Raw genomic sequence first — 9,497 nt, forward strand, 5'->3', positions numbered from 1 at the left:
CTAAGCCCTTAAGATTCTTTTCATCCCCAGCCACCGCCACACCCCTCACCCGCTTCCCCCTTCGCTTCGTCAATCAAAATCAAGTTTGCACTTTTTCACAAGTATTTTTTTTTTTAATTTTCTTTTCTCCCCACTTGTTGTTCAAAAATATTTTTACATTCTTCTTTAAGTTGCGATAATTGTAGACATTGAAGCAATTGTCTTTTTATTTTTTAATTTATGTATGTAGATTGGTTCTCATAGATTTAAGGCGAGCAATGGTGATTTCATGTATATTGAGAGTGAAGTTATGTGAAGTCGACGACAAGGTAAGTTAGGCTTTTGCTTTTTGGATGTTGTGACAAAGTTGATCTTTTTTGTTATACATATCAATCACAGAGGCTAAGTTAGTCTACGGTTGTGTCATATAAATATTTATGTTTCAGAAATTGTTCAATAATCATAATGTAGTTAAAATCAAATGCTTATTATTATTGTAAATGATAATATCGGTTCAACAGGTTTTCTTGTTATGGATCTATAATTCTTCCATGAAGGATAATGAAGTGTTGCAGATATGCTTGTTCCTTGATTAAAACACGCTTAGAAAAAACTTTTAGTGCAAAAGATTGAATTGCTTGAAACTTGCGATCCATTTTAAGATTATTGAGTTTCATTATCTTACAAAAATTGTTCATATAAGAATGTTAAGGAGATTTTAGTAAAGATAATGCTTTTCTATAAAATATATGATCATATGTACCTGTTAAAGTTATGTACATGATACAATTATTTTTGCTTTTTGTTATTAATTTACTTTGTTGAAATTGACAGGCAAATTTGTGGAATTATTGGAGCAACAATTCAAACTATGGTACAATTGGAGATAATGGCGGAAGAAAAAGGAGAAGACTATCCGGCGTTGTATCTTAAGCAAGACACTATTATTGTAATTGTTGTCATAGAAAAATTATGTGTGAATATTTTGAAATTTAACTATGTAATTATGTGTAAGTTGAAACCAATTTTGGAATCTAAAATTTTAATTTTTCGCTACGTTATAGAAATTCTTGAGTTAACAATGCTTATGGCGTATTCTTCAATTTGTAGCAATGGAATTTCTGTAATCATGACTAAACCTATGTATAATTGGCAAAAATATGGTTATTCATATTTACCTTTCGTAGCAAAATTAAAAAAATAATTAACCATAATTTTACATATTTTGTGGCAAAAAGAATGAATTTTTAGCTACGTACAAAAATATTTGTGGCAAATACTATAATTCATAGCTATGGATTTCGAACTCGTAGCTAAATACAAATACTATTGCCACCAGACTAGAATATAAAATAGCCACAAAATTTGAATTTTCATAGCAAACAAATCAAGTCTTTTGCCACAAAATAATATATTGTGGCTACAATATAAAATTGCTACAGATTTTATTCGTCGTGGCAATAGAGTAAAATTATTTTGCTACAAGTATATATTTCGCGGCAAGAATTTTTTACTATCATAACTACAAATCAAAAAAGATTCGTAGCAATAAGTATTAGGTCATAGCCACGGACCATGTAAAGTTTGTAGCTAACTTTTAGCTAAGCTACTTCTAGCTACAAATGCTATGGAAAAAAAATTGTAGCTAAAGTGTTTAGCCACGAAAATTTTCATATTTAGCTACAATGTATTTCATAGCTATATGTACTCTGTGTTGTAGTGTTTGTCGTCCTTTTTGTTAAAAGAAAATTTACAACTTCATATTCTTTTTCGAAGTGTTGCATTTGGAAAATTGCAATGCGAAGATTTAAATAGGAAATAATTATGATAGAACTAGAGAGTAGCTTGTCTTTTACTTGTCGTAATCTCCTTTTGTGCATAGTTCATGGGATAAACGCACATGTTAACATGAAGGAGATGCCCTTTAATTTGTTGAATATGAGAAGCCTATATATCTCTACTTTTCATGACCAAAAAAAAGAAAGAAACGAGAAGCCTATATATATCCACGTTTTCTCTTACTATAGAATAGACAAATGACCCTATGGTAGTTGAAATTAATTAAACTGTGAAAAAAGTGCTTTCTCCTCAAAAACAAGGGAAGTATAGGCTTCTCTACAAATATTTTTGTGATAATCCAGAAATTTACTAGAGCTATTAAGGCACATTCGAAACTTTGATAGATAATGGATCTACAAATATTTTCTGTTAACTTGCCAAATCTAAGGCAAGACATGTATATTTTGTGACGGGTATATAGTTTTATGTGACAGAGAAATTATGTAGCCCATATTGCAACCTTGTCAAATATTTTTTAAATTTTTTTTTTTCATTTATTTGATAATGTTATTTATAGTCATAATAAAGAAGAAAAAAATCTCATTAGTTTTGTTTAGTAATTAAACAAATTATAAGAAACAAAACAAAAAAAAAAACTAAATTAAAACTCTGTAAGAGTTGGGTGTTTTATGACCATTATATAGATCATAATTTCATATCTTCACCAGCCCAATTTAGTCCAAGTAATATTTGAGCGAATCATTAACCCACCAAACTATTGCCTTCACCCATTTATATATCTACCAAATTCTGCTCAATCCGCTCATTTGAGACCCTCAGAAAATGAATAGTTCATAGAAGCGTGATGAGTATGACTAAAGATTGCTGTCGAATTGAAGTTTAATTGACAAATGCTAATTGGAATTGAAATGCTATTTTTGGGTGTGTTCTAGTTCAACTTGTTTAATCGGCTCTTATCTTAAACCAGTTGCGTAACGCTAATAATTACAAAATGTTTTGTCTCAAACGGCATATTGATTGCGATAAAAATATTCTGTTTTCCCAAAAATAAATAAATCTTCACCCGTAATCTTTAGAGTTTGACACTTTTTCCTCACACCTTTATGAATGTTACGTAAATGCCTCAAATTTGACATCTTTTACATTTTTTTAAATCCACTTAGCTTTCTCAATGAATGTATGCTTGGACCAAAAGTTTAGGCAGTGGGTTCTTGTGTGTCAATTAATATGGCATGTGGGATATGGCTGAAGTGCACTTGTTTGAGTACCAACAACAATGTCAGGAGTTATTTGCAATGGGTGCAACCAAAAATATCAAACAATGTTAAGCCCTGATGATCGAATGCAGAATTTTTTAATATAACATATTGAAGCTCATTAAGTGAGCCTAAGTTTGATGAACAGTTCAGTGCATGAATATTGCCATATCCATTGAGACTGTCTCTCTCCAAATTATTTTCAAGATAGATTACATCGACAATTAGATATTCAAATTACATTTGATAAACAGTAAGTTTTAGGTCAATGTGGTAGAAGTGTACAATTAAAGAATGAGGATATTGACGATGATGTCACACATCGTATTGGTGCAGGATGGATAAAATGGAAGCTTGCTTCCGGAGTGTTGTGTGACAAGGAAGTGCCACCAAAACTTAAGGGCAAGTTCTACAAAGTGGTGGTTAGACCGATCCTGTTGTACGGGGCAGAGTGTTGGCCAGTCAAGAACTCTCACGTGCAGAAGATGAAAATCGGGGAAATGAGAATGTTGCGGTGGATGTGTGGGCACACTAGGAGAGATAGGATTAGGAATGAAGACATCTGGGACAAGGTGTGAGTGGCATCGGTGGAGAACAAGATGCGGGAAGAGAGATTGAGATGGTTTGGGCATGTGAAGATGAGACACATAGATGCCAGAGTTCGAAGGTGTGAGAGGTTGGTTATGGACGATTTTAGGAGATGTAGAGATAGGCCAAAGAAGTATTGGGGAGAGGTGATTAGACAGGACATAGGACAGTTTCAGATTACCGAGGACATGACTTTAGATAGGAGGTTGTAGAGGACTCAGATTAGGATAGAAGGCTAGTAGGTAGTCTCGCTTTTTCTTTCGCACTAGTAGGCGTAATTTTGCTCTACCATTTATTGGCCTTTGATTCCTGCTTTTATGTGTTGGGTCTTGTCTTTACAGGCTGTTTTATCTTGACTTCTTCGCTCTTATTATTTCTCATTTTCGCATTGCTTTGATATGCTTGTCCGTTTCTGACTCTTTTGCCTTGTTTTCCCGTGTTTTCTTTTGAGCCGAGGGTCTTTCGGAAACAACCTCCTACCTTCCAAGGTGGGGGTAAGGTCTGCGTACACTTTACCCTCCCCAGACCCCACATTGTGGGATTCCACTGGGTATGTTGTTGTTGTTGTGAAATATCTTACGTGGTTAACTTATTCATGTAATGGGCACTTGAGAAATCGAAGTGTATAATAAGAACACTAGTTTATCGTGTGTTGAGATACTCAACTATTGGAACAAGCCGTAGTTCGAATGTTTAAATAAAATATGCTGATAAGTTTAAAGGATCGTCGTAGGGGAGCTTTCACTTTAAATGTCCCACTTAAGTTTTGAGTTTTTCTAGCTGTTTTTGCCTTCCCGGAAGGGTCGAGTCAGGCCTTAAATGTAATTTCTCCATTTCAACTTATATATCCGACATAGTTTGACTGACACAAAATTAATTTAGACTTTTAAAATTTGTGATATTAAATACTCCATACATCATAATATATTTTGATAGCTATAAAAATCATGTTATTAAAGATAAATATAAAGTTTAACGTTATTGTTTTTAAATATATATAAAAACATCTCATAACAAACTAATAACAAAATAGCGACACATAAAATAAAATGGACGGAATAAAAGAAACTCAGTAAACTCAATCCCTTTCCTCATGATGATTATATTCCAAGCAGATGTCAAGTCCACCAGTTTTATTTAAAGTCATATATGAAATGAGTGAATCATTGTCATCTCGGGAAATTGGGACATTAGATTTTTATTTTTATTTTTTAAAGTACGTTAGATATCCAATCTTCTTTCCTGCTATCTGTGGTTCCTTTAATTTACAGCTGACCGCAATTAGGTGCTGATATATTTTGACAGTCACACAAAATGTGGCTAATATTGGAGAGTCATCTCATGTGGTTTTAATTAGTTAGGTACAATTCTATGACTAAATGACACTGACTTATTTTGTACAATAACAATGTGTATGTGGATGCCAGTGATAACATATATATAGAGACGCAATCAAGAAAAGATGTGAAACTAATAATATTGTCAGAGCTTCTAACGTACAAATTAAAACCAAAACACATAGTACAATAATTATATACAAAACATAGGAAATGTCAATTTGACATGACGGAAGTAGCTGTGATTATGTCAGTAACTAACAAACAACATCACAATGACTATTAGCTATCAATATAAATAGAGAAACACTAACTGAATCAGATGATCAATTATTTTGCGTTTATCCCGTTAATACATCAATTATTTATCTATCTATCAAGCTTAGTGACTATCAAATGAGTTGAAACTTCAAGCTGGAGTGGTTTTAGAGAAACTATGTCCTCAAAGATTCTTTTCAAGGTTTTTGTTTGAATTTATTTGATGTGGTTTAACTCGACATGAAATTTAAAAAAGAAATAATTAAACTGTCTGACATAATTTATCATAAGAGTTTGTGTGATTAAAAGAATTTTAGAACTTGTCATCTTAAATAAATATGACATAATTAATATTTATATGACTTTTGAAATGTGCATGCCTTTTTTTCTTTCTGGAAAGTCCTAGTAAAGAAAGAGTGTCAAACTTTCTTTATTTTCCCCTTTCCATTTCTCAAAAACTTTATTTTGCTTTTCCTATTTCTCTTGTCCCTTAATAGACGGTGCAATGAAAAGATTGTACTTATGAAGACTTTACTTTTATATGCATGCATGGATAATGACCAGCTGTTACAATTTGGATAGTGTTTAGGGTTTGGCCCATGACTAATGCCTTGTTATTGGAGAGATCTAGTAGAGATAATCTAATTTACGACATTTCGACCCTTGAAAAGTGGGGGTCCTTTTCACTTAATTTGTAATTGAAGAATGGCTTTTCAAGAGTAAGATAGGCCAATATCATATGTAAAATTATTTCTCAATATTTTGAATGTATATAATTTCTTTCTAATCCTTTTAAAGTCTTAATAACTTTTACATTTTCTTGATCAAATAATACTTTTAAATCACATCATATGATTACGAATATTTTTTACTTCCCAAACAATTATTCGTTTCTTAGTTTCTAATACTTAGTATCAACACATCACAATCTTCGCCGACTCAGGACTCGTCTCCTTGTTGATCTCATTGCCTATGTATTTATTGTTTGTCTATTAGCTATCTAGGACTCCGATGTATATAACATACACCCATTGATGTGTAACGTAAAATAACAAAGCCTTTGTACATCTTTATATATCTTCTTCTACCTGTGTCTCTGCCAAGATTTAAGTAATTTACAACATTTGGAAACATAATTTTTCAATTTATCATCTCCCCTAACAGTGCACGTTTAATAAAAACGTGCAATCTTTCTTATAGTTTAAACTTTTAGATGAGATGTAACACTCTAATATGATTATAGGTAGATATATGGTTGACTCGGATCACATCGTCATCCATTATTAAAAGGAATATAATTCTCTTATGCTTTGACCATGAAAAAAAATCGAGTACACACACGTAAGAGACCAGATTGAAGATATCTATCCATCCATACTATATTAAAAACATGAATTTCTAAAGTTAAAAGTTAAATTACCAAAATATCCTTCTTAAAAAATTAATTTTTTGCCGCTCAGAAAACAATCCTGAACCGAACCGATGCGAACCCTTATGAATAGTGGCAAATTTATGCATTAATTTTGGATCCAAAATATCCTTCTTCAAAATCGATATATTATGTGTATAATTAAAATATATCTAATATTACCTGAAGGAACACATGGTCAAATCAGACGAGTGAAGCCGAAGAGTTGTGTTTATTACCCTTCTCGGATTGAACCACCGAGTTCAGAAATTTCTATGCTTTTATTAAAGCAAATTTTAACTTTAACTTTCTTTTATATTATTCTAAATCATTTTTCTTCTATAATTCTAATTACCCAAAAGTAAAAATCGTGTTTCTATTTATTAAAGCCTTTTAACTTTCCTTTTTATATTATTCTAAATCCTTTTTCTTCTATAATTAAGTACCCAAAAGTAAAAACCGTGTTGATATTTTATATTACCTCTAATAAAAAAAAATCTTTATTTCTAATTACCCAAGTCCAAAAGAAATAAAAAAATCACATTATTTTGTGCAAACCAAAGGCAAAAGAATTTTTAAAAAACCCATAACTAATGGTGAGCTCATTCTATTGAAATCCTGGATTCGCCTCTGCTTATGAAGTGAAGCCACCGCTTCAAAAATTATTTTAATGCCAAACTGATTATAAACATTTATTAAAATCAGAGAACTGAACCTTAATGAATATGTAAGGATTTTTTCCAGGGTATCATAATGTATTGATACTCTTATTTCTTTAGAAAACAACCCAAAGTATAATAACCTTTATTTTGTGCTACAAATTCTAGAGAGTGAAAACTTGATGTGCTTTTTGAGAGAGGTATTTTTAATTATTTTGTTTCGTTGAAATCCATATTTTTATAGGGTTGTCTTGATTTGTTTTTCTAAGAAATCTGAGGGATTTATGAGTAGGATGCTAATAATGACTTATGATAAAGGTTTAAATAAGAAAATTTATTTTATGTTTGTGTCGAGGAACACCAACAAACTTCAGTAATGAGCGGTGCAGCCATTTTATAATGAAAAGCTTTGGTATGAAATATGTACTCTGTTTTGTGGCCAAATTCTTGATGTTTAGTTTTTTTGAATTGTCTTTTGATGCTTTGATTGTGTTTTTCAATTTAAAGAACTTTATTTGATTATTTGTAGGATCAGGTTTCTTATATGACACGTAATATCAAGCTGCTAAAAGTGTAGCTTTTATAAGATCATGCTTTTATGATATACATGTAATATCTAAATACTAAAAGTGTAGCTTACAAAGAAAATCACAACTTATTCTATTAGTACAAGATTTATTTATGACTTAATCTATTGGCTTTATTATTTTATGTTATTATTATGCTTTATTCCCATAGAATCAATTGCAATTTTCTTTCATGATCGGAGTCTTGTTGCAATTCCACGATTTCCTTCACTCCTGTTAATCTGCTTTTCCTTTCCCTTCCCTTTGTAGTAATTATTTCAACAATTATTTTTAAAAACAAAACATCAAGTCACCAGTCCTGTGACAGTGCTGCATATGAATGATGAAAAAGTTAGAAACTAAGAAAACAAGTGTTAAGAGCTAACTATTTTGTGTAGATTAGTGTACGATGAATTAACATATTAGACCAACACGTGCTTTAGAAATGGAGTGAGTGGGCTATTGTAGGGTTCAATTTGATATGTAACTTTTAGCCTCTAACTTTGAACATAAAACCACCATGTGGAAGTAACAGAAAGATCATTTGTTATGCTGATTTCATTTTTACGCCCTTAATTATAGTTCTCTATGAACTAGAGAAAAAGCATACTCAGATGTTCACTCTTTCAATTGGTAGTTAAATACAACATGGAATTGAAATTTTTTGCGGGCCTGAAATTAAAATTAGTATGGTACTAACAATGGCGTGGAGAAAGGATGAAAATGTTTAAGAGTTCTCACAGATAATTAATTACATGGTTGTTAAATGGAAGATTGAAGTGTTCGTGTGTGTATTTGGGACATTGTTTGGTACTTTTAATTTATTAATATTGATTCTTAATTCTGTTACGACCAAAGCATATATGTTCCAAAAACTTCAACTTTCTTCCCTGGATAAGGATATTCTTTTAAATTCACGCGGAAACAATTTTAAATTCGTGCGAAAACAAGTTCATGTACATTTATATTTTTCAATGACAATAAATAAAATATATCTCAAATAATTCTCGATATTGGATTGTATCTACCATATTATATTTTTCGACATTACTAAACTTTACGTTGTGCTATCAAAAGGGATACAAGTGTCGATAATCATAGTAATTGTCAGATGGAACAACCGCCAGAAATATTGTCAATAGGAAATACTAGGTAAGATACGCTTCATTACATTTTGAAGTAAAAAAGGCATCACATATATTTAATTAAATTTTGATTGATCATCTTCATAGATTCATAAAATATCCAATCATCTTAACCCCGACAAGCGAGTTACTTTACAATGATCCACATTACTCATCCACATAAACTTGTATTTTATCTGTCATGTATGGTTATTTACTCAATTCTTTATTTTAATAATATTACTCCCTCCGTCTCAATTTATGTGATATAATTTGACTGAGCACGAAGTTTAAGAAATGAAGGAAGACTTTTTGAATCTTATGGTCTAAAATAAGCCAAAGATATTTGTGTGGTTATAGATCATCTCGTTAAGCGTAAAAGGTAAAGTTTAAAGTTAAATTGTTGCCAAAAGGAAATGTATCATTTTTTTTTGGACTGATTAAAAAGGAAAGTGTATCACATAAATTGGGATAGAGGGAGTAATATTATTACTTCATGACTTGATATACACGTGCAACGCA

The sequence above is a fragment of the Lycium ferocissimum genome, chromosome 12 (genome assembly GCF_029784015.1).
Source record: "Lycium ferocissimum isolate CSIRO_LF1 chromosome 12, AGI_CSIRO_Lferr_CH_V1, whole genome shotgun sequence".
NCBI classification, from domain to species: Eukaryota; Viridiplantae; Streptophyta; class Magnoliopsida; order Solanales; family Solanaceae; genus Lycium; species Lycium ferocissimum.